Source organism: Miniopterus natalensis, chromosome 11, assembly GCF_054644295.1.
Source record: "Miniopterus natalensis isolate mMinNat1 chromosome 11, mMinNat1.hap1, whole genome shotgun sequence".
NCBI lineage: Eukaryota > Metazoa > Chordata > Mammalia > Chiroptera > Miniopteridae > Miniopterus > Miniopterus natalensis.
Genome location: NC_142091.1, coordinates 63617214 through 63630261, shown reverse-complemented (window position 1 = coordinate 63630261; position 13048 = coordinate 63617214). Strand labels below are relative to the sequence as shown.

The 13048-nt window shown below is 44.1% G+C and overlaps 1 protein-coding gene across 5 annotated transcripts in view; it reads left to right on the top strand.

The window, feature by feature from the left end:
- Positions 1-3436: 3436 nt before the first annotated feature.
- Positions 3437-13048, top strand: part of LRRC4C (leucine rich repeat containing 4C) — a 139419-nt gene continuing 129807 nt past the window's right edge. For all 5 annotated transcript variants that reach the window (XM_087821814.1, XM_016197644.2, XM_016197647.2 and 2 more), the window contains exon 1: positions 3437-3765. The gene's annotated coding sequence lies outside the window, so the exon portion shown is untranslated. The remainder of the gene's footprint in view (positions 3766-13048) is intronic.

Here is a 13048-nt window from a genome sequence, read left to right as displayed (position 1 = left end):
CGGCTGAGATGAGAAGGGACACTGTAGCTGCTGAATGGGAAAGTAAACAGGAAGGGAAAGCCTTTTCTTTTTTCCTCCTGGATAAATAGCAAGGATCCTTCCCTGCTGCTTTGTTTGATAGATTAATTCATTATGTAAGGCCTTAAAGATGTCTGGTAGGTAGCTAATAATCAGCTTTGAAAAACAAATCATTGCTCTTTCCCTCGCTGTCAAAGTCCCTAGAAAGAAAAATTTCATGTCCAAGGGCTTCTAGCTCACCAGAACCAGAGGGTAGACACCCTTGAAGTTTTCTAGAGCAGCTAGTTCCTGCACTTTTTAATGGCTTAGTAGTTGATACATTGTAATTGTCATACAGCAGTAAGAGCGTCAAAAGACAAACTAAAGTGATAGTCAACTGCCCACTAGTGTTTTAACTCAATACAGCATTCATTTAAAAATAGAAGCAACGACATTGCCCCTCAACAGATTCACATTTTGATGCAATTCATAACTATATTAAAGCTCTCCAAATAGATGGAGAAATTATGATAAGTCAAAATCTATGTGTAAAGAAAGGCCTTCCCCTTGCAGGTGCTGATATCTGAACCCCATCTTAGAATATGTACTTAACACACAAAAAATGCGTAGATGCAATTATTTTTTTAAAATTTTTATCTTTAAATGAGGAAATACACATGTACTGTAACGGGAACAGGAAAAAATAAAAGAACATCGGGTGTGAACTTGGACATGCCTCTGGGGTTCCCTTAGTGAATTCTCCTTTTTGTCGAATGCCACTTCTCACTATGACTTGTCACATACAGACTAAAATGGTAAGTATGTATTGTGCTTGAGTAGTAACCTACAGCCTCTTTAAAACTATTTAAACCAAGTGCGTCTGCTGATCTCTGAAAAGTAAAGTAAATCGTCACAGAGGTCATTAATTTTACAGCTTGAAACTGAGAAAAATCCCTTTGTCTTCCTCCCCCAACGTATGCAATGTTTTATTGTTGGAGTTATCATTCCCTCTTTTATCTTTTTCACATCTCAGGGTTACATATCTGAATGACATAAAATGAGTAATCGTAGCTTACAGAAAGGGCCTGAGGACAGTTACATAGTGGAGAAAAAAACCGGCATAAATGCATTAGTAGTAATATTATTCTGTGGGCCCATCAACCTAAGAAGACCCAGTGAAATTGAAATGTGCCACCCGCCCCCTCCCCCCAACATGTCTTGTTGTAAAGGCCCATAGCCAGGAGCCAGGGATGTTGCAATTGAGTTGTCAAACTGTCCTGGATGTCTTGTACAAGCTGAACAGGCCAATTTACTGCAACACTGCACCGGCTGAAGGCTCCGATCTTGCCTTTACAGAGCTTCCTCCTGGTCAGGTTATCCTGCTGGACAACAGGCTCCCTCCCCAGCAGCTTTTCACCTCCTCCTAGGTTCCTTCTGGTCAGCCTGCCCTAGGTAATACTGGTATGTGCTGTGCTGTCCTTACCGGTGACCAGCCCGCTTGACCAGGCAGGAGAGAGGCTCTTGCTCTGCAATCGGAAAGCAACATCTTTGTGTGTTTGGTGAGATTTTTGAAACTCTAGTGGCAATTTGATTTCATTGTCTTCCCCCTTGGTAGCTCCAGTTCCTGGCTTCAGGGATGAAAACAGGCAGGCTTTTAGAGGGGGGGAAAAAAAAAGAAAAAAAAAAAAAGGCAACTTCTCCCACACAGCTCCTGAGTTTCTTTGCACATTACTAAGCTCAGAGCGTGGGGGTGGCCTTGCAACGCAGCTGTTCGGGCTGCGCCCTGTAGGTGGCAGCGGTGCCCCGCCGCAGAGGCTCGGTGCCCGCTTCCTCGGCTTCAAGCGTTAACGCAATTGACCAATCAGTGCTAAGATGATGGGAGGTAATTGGGTAATTGTGTTTCACTGATCACAGAAGAGAGAGGGGAAGGAAGAGGGGACGCGAAGAGGGGCCGAGGAGGGACGGAGACTGCAGTCCGATAGGAGATTTGGGGGAGCCGGGTCCCTAAATGTTGGGACGTGGCGCCGGCCGAGGGAAAGCCTAGACTCGGGAGCTGCCGCCGGCACCCGGAGAGCATTTATTTATTTGGGGGAAGGCAGAGGGGAGAGCAGCGGGAGGGAAGGAGGAGAGTTCCTGCGGAGTGGACGGCCGGGGCGCGGGAGCCTGCGGCGCGGGGCGCGGGGCCGGGGCGCGGGCGCTCGGGGCGGCGCGGAGTAGCTGCGCCCCGGGAACGCGCCGCCCGCGAGGACCCGCCGGCGCCGGGAAGGTCTGCGCCGCGAGGAACCAACTTGTGGCTCCGCCGTGTGCCCGGCGCAGCTGGACCTGAGATCAAAGCTGCAGTTTCGTGCGCGGAGCGTGAGCGGAGCCAGCGATTAGGGATTTGTTTTCCGTTCCGTCTTCCTTTCCATATTGTTTTTTAACGTGCCTGCCATCCCGTCGGTCCCCGCACTTCGCCCTCCCCGTTTGAAATAAAAGCCCACTTGGAACTTCTTTCGCCGCGGCGCCCTCCCCCCACCCCGGATCCGCCGCCCGCAGATGGAGAAGAGGGGGCCCCGGGGGCTGGCGGGGGCCGCCGGCGAGGGCCCGCGTCACGCGTCTTCCCCGTGACCCCCGCGCTGCTGCTCGCGGAGTTCGCGGCACCTGGAGCCACCGGACGCGGGGCCGTGGGGGCGGGGCAGGGGCCGGGAGAGCCCCGCTAGCCTTTAAGACAGAAAGTCGGGGCGGCTTCTCGACGGCCGACGGAGCCCTGAAATTTCCCTCCGCTGCCCCCGCCCCCGCCCCCCGCACTCCGTTTAACGTGAGGTTATGAAATTGCGGAGGCGGCGGAGGGAAGGAGACAGGATATAACCGGGAGTCCGGAGCGAGCGGGGACGGCGGCTGGCCCGGGAGGCTGACAGCAGAGACCCAATTGCGCACTGGGTTGTGATGAGAAATCTAATCAGATCTTTGGAGAAGGGGCCGGCCGAGAGGGCGATGAGCGGGGCGAGTTGATCCCCAAATTCTTCGGAAAGGTGGGGGTTGCGGAGAGGAGGAATCGACGATGTAAAAGGAGACTTTTTTTTTTTTTTTTTTTGGCGGCGGTGGCGGTTGGGTGCCTTGCAGACATGAAGGATGCGGGACGCGGCGCCGTCCTAGAGCCGGAGGCGGTGGAGCGTGCGGGGGAGCCGGAGGAGCGAAGCTGCGCCCCCTGAGGCCGGGATCCTGACCCGCGCGAGGGCGCGCGCCCTGGGGGCGCCGGGCGAGGGAGCAGACCCGCGTCGGGCCCGCGCGCTGACACGGATCCGTAATAAAACAGCGCCCCCCCCCCTAAAAAAAAGATGATCGGTAATGGAGAACCGACGAGCCACAAGGAAAAAGTGTGTTCATTGTTTTTCTATACAGGAGAAAGTCAGCCAAGGATATATTTTTGGAATGAAAAGTTTGGGGCTTTTTTTTTTTTTTTTTTTTTTAGGAGAGTAAAAGACCTGATATGATGGTGTTTTCGAGGGAATTAATAAAACATCTGCAAAGAATTTTGGAGAAGAAAAGTTGACCGCGGCAGAAGGAGGCACTGACTGGGGGAGAGGAACCAGCAGAGCACACTTGGATTGGTGCCTGTGTTGACTAAAATTGACGGATAATTGCAGTTGGATTTTTCATCAAGCTCCTTTCTTTCCCTCTTCCTTTTATTATTATTTTTTTCTTTTTGGGGTCGAGATCATGCGTTTTAGCCTGTTCTTAACCACCTGGATTTCCGTCTGGATGTTGCCGTGATCGTTCTGAAATACAGTGAGTGATCCTTACTTTCTTATTTATTGGTAAAGAAAAAGGCCCATTCATTTCTTGCTCCTAGTCCCATTATTCCCTCACCTCCCGGAGTGTGGTTTTTAAAGACATCGCTGTAGGGGGCCAGAAAGGAGAGAGGGGGTGGCCCACGCATTTGCTCCATCAGCCTGTACTCAAGGAGGAGCTGGCTCGCTATAGATGCAGGTTGTCTGCATCCTGGGCAAACGCCTGCCTTTGCAGAAATGTTCACCAGTGAGGAAAGAAGTCTCCCCAAGAAAGCCGCTGCAGTGAGGGGTGCCTGTGCTGTGTGATTGACGCTCTAGAATGCTTATTTAAGTTGCCTGGCAGCCCGGGAGTTGGATGCACAGTTTTTTAGCCATTGGAAATCGAAGGGGCCTAATTTAAATTTCATTATCCAACCTGACATTGCAGATCAACAGAATGGATTAACACAAAAATATGATAATAAACCTAGCAGATGAAGGCTGGCTTCTGGCTCCTGGTGGACTGAGGGAGGAGGTGTGGGAATGGGGGAGACAGGAGGCCACACTTTCCCCAGTCTCTCTTGCTAACACATGTTCCAGGGTGGTCTCCAGATTGCCTCAATTCTTGCTGGTGATAAGGAGAGGGGAGGGAGGACCCACTTCTCTTCGAGCCCACCTCCGTGTAACCACTTCTTTGGATAACAGAGAGGCTGGATACTACATTGTAAATGGCTTGGGCAGTTGGCTTGGGTTTTGTGAGAAACCTTCCCACATCGCTGGGCCAGGGCTCTTGAGAAAAAGGCAGGGACTGGGTATCCTGTGTGGTAACTTAGGTAAAGGAGCTAAAGAAAAGGTCTGTGTGTTGAACACCAGTGCTTCTCACGTTTCAGGTTTGTTTTGGGGGAAAGAGGCCAATAAAGCTAAATAAGAAGAGGTAGAAAATGTTTAGAGAGCCTGAGGGCCTGTAGGAATAGCCTTCTTTCCCCTCCCTCCCTTTCTTTCTTTTTAACAGAACTCCTCTCCCCTCTTCTTCATTCCTCTCTGAGGCCTTCTATCAGAATCATAAACTATATAACTAGAGCCAGAAGACTCCTCAGAGATCTCAAGCCAATACAGAAAAGGGACCTGAGGCCCAGAGAAGCTATAACTCTTTGGTGAATGGCCAAACCATCTGAGACAGGTGACTCACCCAGGCCTCAGAACAGCAGACACAACTCAGCTTGGGATCCAAACTGGATAGGAACCAGCCATACATGGCCTGGCTACTTCTGTCCCCGCAGCTGCCATTTTTGTCTAGAAGGGTCAAGGAAAGAACCTGTCCTGAGAGCTCAAAATAAACTCCTGCCACACTGGACCTGAGGACTAGCCCATCTCCAACATTTATATCTCTTTTGAGGCCTTTTTTTCCCCCCCCCTAATGGATGATCTCAGATAACCCTAGCTTTAATATTATTTTTTAAAAAGATAAGATCCACAGCTCTGGCATATCCCGAAGGAGATGAAAGACAGCCCTCTCCTGGGTCCTTCTTGGTGTCGGGCACATTTAATCCAGTGAGTGGTGGTCCCTGGAGAGTCATTAAGGAACCACGGAGTTAGATTTATATTAAGGAGGTGGTAATAGAAACCAGAAACACCCTACTAAAAGCATCTCAGCCTGTTCTTCCACTCCTATCATCTACCCTTATCCCTTTCATTACTCCTTAACTAAACTAGCTGACAGCCAAGCACTTCTCTAATTTACTTTTCTGGGCACATGTTTCCTATTGGGGCACAGATCAGGCAATAAATTGACCAACCCATGGAAATGATCATGCAGGTTTTTTGTGTCCCCCCCCCCTAAGATCTCTGTAGGCTTTTGCATATCTTATCATTCCTTGCAGTTTTTATTTTTTTATTTGCTTGCTTGTTTTATTTTCACATGACCTCAGTTAAGTTACTACTGTGGTCATAGATTGACTCAAGTTAAGTTCCCGCCCAGTTGCAATTTGGCACAACTGACGAAAGAGAAAAGAGGGAAAAACTGTACTTGGACGTTTTCTTCCTGCACAGTTCAGCTCTGGGCTTCACGTGGGAAACAGCCTCGCCTCTGCCAACCGGGAGAGGTTTTTACTCTCCCTTTTCCTTTAATTTTTTCTTTTTCTTTTTGACGTTAGCATTTCTTCAGTGCTGCTCCAGGGAGACCTCCAAGTGCCTTCCTCCCCTTCAGAGTCGCCACCCCCTTTCTGTGCCCTCCAACATTTACACTGGCTGGCTACCTTTTCTGAATGAGAGGAGGGAAGGGGTTAGGGGAGGGAGAGGAAAAGGGAGGGAGAGAATTGAATGTCTTTAAAAGTGTAGGCTGAAATGTTTCCTCCCACCCAGCTCCACTTAAGCACGTTCCTCATATCTGGAGATGGTGGAGCATCCAAGGTATCGGTTTTCATCTGGGGAATCACTCATTTCCCCAGCACTACAGTTAGGGACACATTGACCAGTTTGGGGTTTAGCTCCTTTGGTTTGGCAGTCAGTTTTGGCTCTGCGTTTTAGGCAACTTGTTCGTGGACTGATGAAAGAATGGAGACGTGGGAACCCACCTCGTGAGCTTATTTCAGGGCCAAAATTGGTGCCCCCTGAATAACATTTGTGAGTTGGTAATTGTGTACTGGGATTCTGCTGAGGACCACAGGCCCAGAAACTGCTGGGTTTTGCAAGTTTTGAAGTCCTCTTTTAAAATTATCTCTCTCCTCTGATTTAATAGCTGTATGCTTTGGGACACACCTTTAATTTCTCTGGCCCTCTGTTTTCTCATCTGTGGGATGGGATTGAGCATATCAACAAATTAGAATTCAATGAATTTGAATTGTTTGGTGAATTAAAAGTAATGTTATGCAAAGCCTCAAGCATAATAGGCCCTCTAAAGAGGGCTGTTTGTTATGGTTGTTCTAGGATTAATTTGGATTAACTTCCAGGGAATGAATACAGGCTGGCCAGACACTTTACCAAGTCTAGTGGCTACACTTGAGAAGGAGGGAATGTGTAACTGGCCTTACAGTCGTTGCCAGATTCTTCCTTTGAGTTCTTAGCAGGACAGACTGGCTGCAGCGTATCATTTTAGATTGAAATGTGGCTTCAAGCTGGAAACTGAAATCAAGATTTTCTCTTTAAAGTACAGAAAACTCAAATCTCAACAAAGATAATACTTAAATGAGATATTTGGGAGGAAATAAGACTCTTATTGTGTTGCTGTTATTTTGGTCTGAAAGCTGCACATGATAGATTTTGCATATTCAATGGATAATTTTAGCTGCATATTACTTTGTCTGGACCTGGAATGCACAAAATAAACACAGATTTTGGGCAGCAATATAATTTAAATTAGAGGCCATAAAATCCCATTCCTTATATGAAGGCCCCCAAATTCACAATTTGGATTCATAGTCTTCCCAGTTATAATGAATTCTGTGTTCGTTAAACACCTTTGCTTTGTGGTAGGGTAAAGGCCTGATAGTTTCTGGAATCAAGACTTCATGTAGACATAAGTGTCTTATTGTTTGCACGTGCAAATCTTCCAACGCCAATTCAGTAATGGTTTTCTGAGGCAACCAGTCCTGGTCTTTGCTCATAATTTCATTCTCTGTAATAGCAGCTCTGTGTTTCTTCCATTTCCTCAATATGCTGCCAGAGACCTGTTTCCTCTCGGAGGGAAAAGGGCCCTACTGTTGTTACTGTTATCCTTGATGTCATATCTGCAGGTTATAACCACACAGCCAGGCTGAGGAATTGCCCATTGGAATTTTATACGGCTTCTGGTCAATTCCGAAGTCAGTTTGAAATCTGTGTTTATTTTGAAGAAGTATCCTAAAGTTAACCAACCTTGCTGATCCTAAGAAGACATCATCTGTAGAAGTTCTTACCATTTGATGCATTTTATTTTTTATGTGCTTCCTAAATGTGGCTGAGATATTTGGTAAACTTGGACTCTGACCTCCTAAGTGAGTCTGTGTACTCATCTTTCCACTAGGTCACGTGTGTTACTTCCACCATTTAACCTCTCTGAGCCTGTCTGCTTATCTGTAAGATAGAGGTTATAAGGAAGCACATGGATGGAATCAGATTATATATGTCAGGCACAGCCAGACATTCAATAAATATGCACTTAAGTTGGGCATCTCTGATTTTAGTTTAGGTAATGCACAGTTTGCAAAAAACAAATATGGTCTTGTTTGACTGAAGCTGCTAATCTAAAATCATGTTGGCATAGAGAGTAACAAAGGAAAAATACATAGACAAGATTAAGTTTGAGAATGCGAATAGATGCAGCCCCTTTTTATAAGTTCCTACACTTTTAAAACACATTTGGAAGTGCTTTGGTGAATGCCATTCCCTCAGGAAAGATTGAAACATGCTTTGTGAATTGTGGAAAATATATTCCGTGTCCAAGTAAAGTTTCAGTAAATTGTCAAGTATTTTATAATACAGGCATAAAAAATAGATTTGTCTATAGTGTCTTCGAAGACTCTCCAAGGAGACCAAGAGTCTGTTGCATCCTTCTGCAAAATGATTTCTCTACAGAAATGTCAATTCGACAGTTGAAACTTGGTTGGGCAGATCTTGCAGCTAAAACAGGGTGCTTGTAACACTCTGAGGACAAGGGTTTATTTGTTCTCTGGCATGTTCTCAGCCCCTCAAAGGAATGTCTGAGAAATAGTGTGCCTGCAATAAATATCCTATGACTGACTAATTGAACTTATTTTAAGAGACATTTCCTCCAAAAGACTCAAATGCATTTACATACCTCTGCAACTTATAGAAACTTAGTGAGAAATATCAATGAGTGTTTTGACACTGTGTGTGTGTGTGCAAAGAGGACATCACACACTGATATTAAGCACCATTGAATGGATTCCTTACATTGGAAAAGTCTAGGCCTGAAAGTTAGGTGATGCAAAATATATGTTATTGATGCTGTCAGTAATAGACTGTAACAATATATACAAGTCACCTAACCTCTCTTAGGTTGGTCTTATCTTCTTCTCTGTTAAATAAAAGTAAAATCTAACATTTCTTCAAGCACTAAGATTTTTATATCTGAATTCACAATTGATCACCTAGGAATTCAAGATTCCTAGGAATTAAAAATATAAAAGTATTGATCTCAGGTTACTAGTTTTTAAAATGTGGAGAGGAACAGCACAGTATTTTGAGAGAAAAGCAGAATTGGTGTTAAAATGGCTGATATATAGAGTAAAGGGTAAAAGAAATCTCTAGAGTGTTTGTAGAGGAAATACAATGAGATTTGGAATAGAGCAACATTGTTTTCCAATTTTGTTTACCACCTGTTAGCAGGAGGATCCTCAGTAGGCCAGTGAACCTTGCTATGCCTCAGTTTCCTCCACTGTAAAACTGGAGATCATTTTTCTTGATGTTTTGGGAGCATTAACATGTCTAAGTGTTTGATGCATGGTCAGTACACAATAAATGCTAGCTCACCTTTCACTGAAATATTTGGCTACTTTCCACAGAAATGGGAACATCTAACTGAAAGTCTGTGAATGTTTTATGCTTCACAGTTACTGAGTGTAAATGAAAATATTTTGCTGATTCTGCTATCAAAGTTGATAATATTATTTTTGATAATGTTTCCCAATGTCAATAAGATTTATATTGAAGCCTAAAAAAGGTAAAAAAAAACTTATGTGAGATTCATAACCTTTTATTTCAACTTTGACTTACGTTGATGGCATCTTTCTGTGCTCATGGAAGCTTTGAACGCTTGTGGAGGTTATAGGTATAATTTTATAACAGCGATAGTAATAGTAACTACCATTTATTGAGCATCTGATAGGCACCAGGCAGTATGTTAAAAATATAACATATAGTGTTCTCTTTAGTTCTCACTTAGGGAACTGAAACACAGAGAGGCTAAGTAACTTGTCTGAGGTTGTTCAGCAACTAAGTGGTGGAGCTGGAAGTAGAGACTACATTTCTTCTGACCTTAGAAATGAGATCAGAATCAGTAAGTGCAGACTTGTTGACTTGGTAGCACAGGCGTAGTAGCTCACTGTCATCTAACCTGGGACTCAGTGGGAGTATTCTAATTGAGACTGAGAAGTCTGCAGCCTCCCTTTCCCCTGCTTCCTGAAATGAAGGTTGTCACATATACCTTGCATGCTTTTGCCAATCTTCAGTAATATCCAAGCATGCCCATAAGTGAGGAAGGACAGCTTCTCGGAGAGATGGGAAAAACTGTCCTCAGTCAAGGTAACATGGTCAGATAGGCTTTGCAAAATGCTATGAGATCATCTGGAAACTCAGAATTGTATGAGAAATATGGTCAACACTAATAATTTTGGAGTTTAGTTTCAGCATCCTACAAACCCAACGGGTTTGATCTCCACCCTGGTCATGTTGGATCTCTCTGTGGCACTTGGTCGCATCCCTGCTGCTGGCTTTCTGAAACTCCTCCAGGGGCTCCAGGGGCTGCTTGCTGTCGCTTCCTGAATTCTTTTCACTTCATTCTCCTCCTGCTCTCTCCTTAATTGTCCAGGGCTTTCCCTTTGAACTTATTCTAGTCCCAGTCTCTCTGCATCCTTGAGAGATGTCAACTGGTTTTTTGTTTTTTTGTGTGAGATGACACTTGGATCCTTGGCCTCAGTCACCTGTGTATGCTGAAGACGCCTCCATCTCCATTGCCACCAGGATCCCACTTCCTTACCTGGGCGGTAGGCCTTGCAAACTTAACTGGAACTGATTATTTTTCCTCCCGGAGGCTATATAGTTTCAGTTTCAATTATATCGCTGTCTCTTTAAGCTCCCTCATATCCAACCACCCATCAAATCTATGCACTATCCTAAGCTCAGCTTTTTTGTCTCTTAGTCCAGATTCTATCATTACCGACTTAGATACCTTTTTAACTTTCTTGCCTTTCTGTGGATGCCAACTTTTCTTCAGTGTAGTCCATTATTCACTGTTCCCTCAGAAGGATCATCCTAAGAAATAGTGCTAAAAATTCCCTTCTATCTATTGTATACATATATTTACGGAATAAAATCCGGATTCTTTTCTTGATAATATGGTCTGGCCAACCTATTCACGTCCTCTCATGTCTGCGTGTCATTCTGAATGTTTCATTCTTCAGGAGATATCCCAAGCATGTGAGAGTCACTCTATTTGTCTGTGACATACTCTTTATACGTCAAAGTTCGGAGCAAGTTACCTCTTCTGGGAAAATCTCCCAGGTCCCTATGGTCCACTGTCCTCTGTACACCAATGCTTTATTCATATATGGGCGATAGCTCTTATCACTGTTATAATATATCTACTTATTTGGCCCAAACTCACTAGATTGTGACTTGAGGACATTGTCCTCATCTTGTCATCTACATTTAACCTAGCTCATAAGAATTTTCAACATATTTTGGTAGAACCAATCAGTGAGTGTACTGATACGCATTTCTTTAGGGCAAAGAGGTTCTTCAGTTTATGGTGGAAGCCATAATTTTTCCAATATTTTTACCACTAAGACCATCTTTTATTATTTTTCCTCTAGGGACCAATGTTTCAAAACTACTTTGCCTAATAAACACATTGCAATTTGTTTCTCCATGTTGTCTAATTAAAAACACATACCTGCCAATCATCATTCTTAAAATGCACCGGATGAACATTGTTAACTTGAGTTGACATAAGTTGAGCCAAAAGAAAGATGTTTTAATTATGCAGTTGTGTGAGAACATGCACGGTTTCTAGTTGGCTTTTTGAAATATGGATAGTAGTTCTGTAAATACATTTTAGTGCTAATTGGATGTGCTAATGGCTCATCACAAGTTTTACAATGCGCACTCCTCAGTGGCAGTGTTCAAAGGATACTGTTCACAGAAATGAAGGTGCCCCTGGAAGTTGTGCATTCCACAGTTATTTAAAGCGGGCCTTCTTGCTCACAAATGACCATTGGAAAAAGACTATGAATTTTACATTTGAGTAATGCCCAAATATGGAATCATACAATGGGGAAATAGATCTCCTGGGTAAGAGTGTCTGCATTTAAAAATTGGGTGAGCTGCAATCACTTTGCACACTATGTAAACACCTGGGGTCCTGCACCAGCTGTGCATTTTCAGAGGTGCTCTGGCTTCTGTTTCCGAGGACGCTTCCTCCTTTCTGCCCTAAGAAGCAGCAGAAGACCCTGGGTTAAATGAAAGGAAAGGCTAAGGTACTATTTAATTATGGTTTAATTTTATTCTTCAGTCTTTGAATAAAAATGCCTTGAGTATGATAAACTGGATATTTTGTTTTTCTTTTAGTCCATTTTAGTAAAGTTTTTCTTCTCTTTTTAGATTTCTTTCCAGTTTGGGGTTAGTAGGATTAATCTAAGAAGATTAGTAAACCAGAGAGCATTAAGAGTGATACTTCACAGTACTTTAAAAATCTGGCTGTCCCATCCCTTTGAATCCTCTCAACAGCAGTTTGGTCTCAGAACATCCAAACAAGGTTCCCTGGTTGCTCCATCCCCTGTGAGGCAGTATCAGGAGGTGTGCGGGAAAGTTTGATTGCAGAGAGCCAGTGCTGAGTGTGGTCTCTGGTTCTTGACAAACTGCAAACTGCTGAGACAACACTGTTTTCTTGGCACGGGCCCATTTGTTTCATCCCATTGATTTTAACCAGGTCACTGCTCAGGATGTTGAAGAATTTAGCCATCTGATTATATTTCTTTATCTGTTGCTCAGGTGGTTTATCTGTGACCGGGAGGGGCTGGGTTTCATAGATTATGAAAGGGTAAGGTCTGTTTTCTTATAATGACTAATACTGTCCTATAATTATTCAAGTCAATGGTATTTTAAAGGTGGCCTTGCCAAGAACAAGCTGATTGATTGATTGATTTATGGTGGTTTAATAGCCTATTGTCCATAGAGCTGATCCATTTATTTATTTATTTAAGCCTAAGAAACATCGTACTAAAAAAACTCATTCTCAGGACAATAGACATGTTTTCTTTGAACCAAGGACTTGATAATGATGTTGGAAAGTTCAGTAACTAAAATATGGGGTTTTTGAGAAAGGTGCTTGACATTTGAAAGTGTAAAGATGTGCTTCTCTTCAATGGCTTACAGTTGAATCAACCAGATGTCAGAATATACTGATTTTTACAACCTTAAGAGAGGGGGGGGAGGGGGGACGAAGGGAGAGTGATCGATTACCCTGAGGTTGGCTGTTCTGGGAAAGGAGAATGTTTGCAGCTTTGTTAGAGGATCTCCAGTGAGAATCACCTCTGCAGGAACCAGAGCATGTGTGTGGGTGAATTAATTTAAATGCATTATGGGGA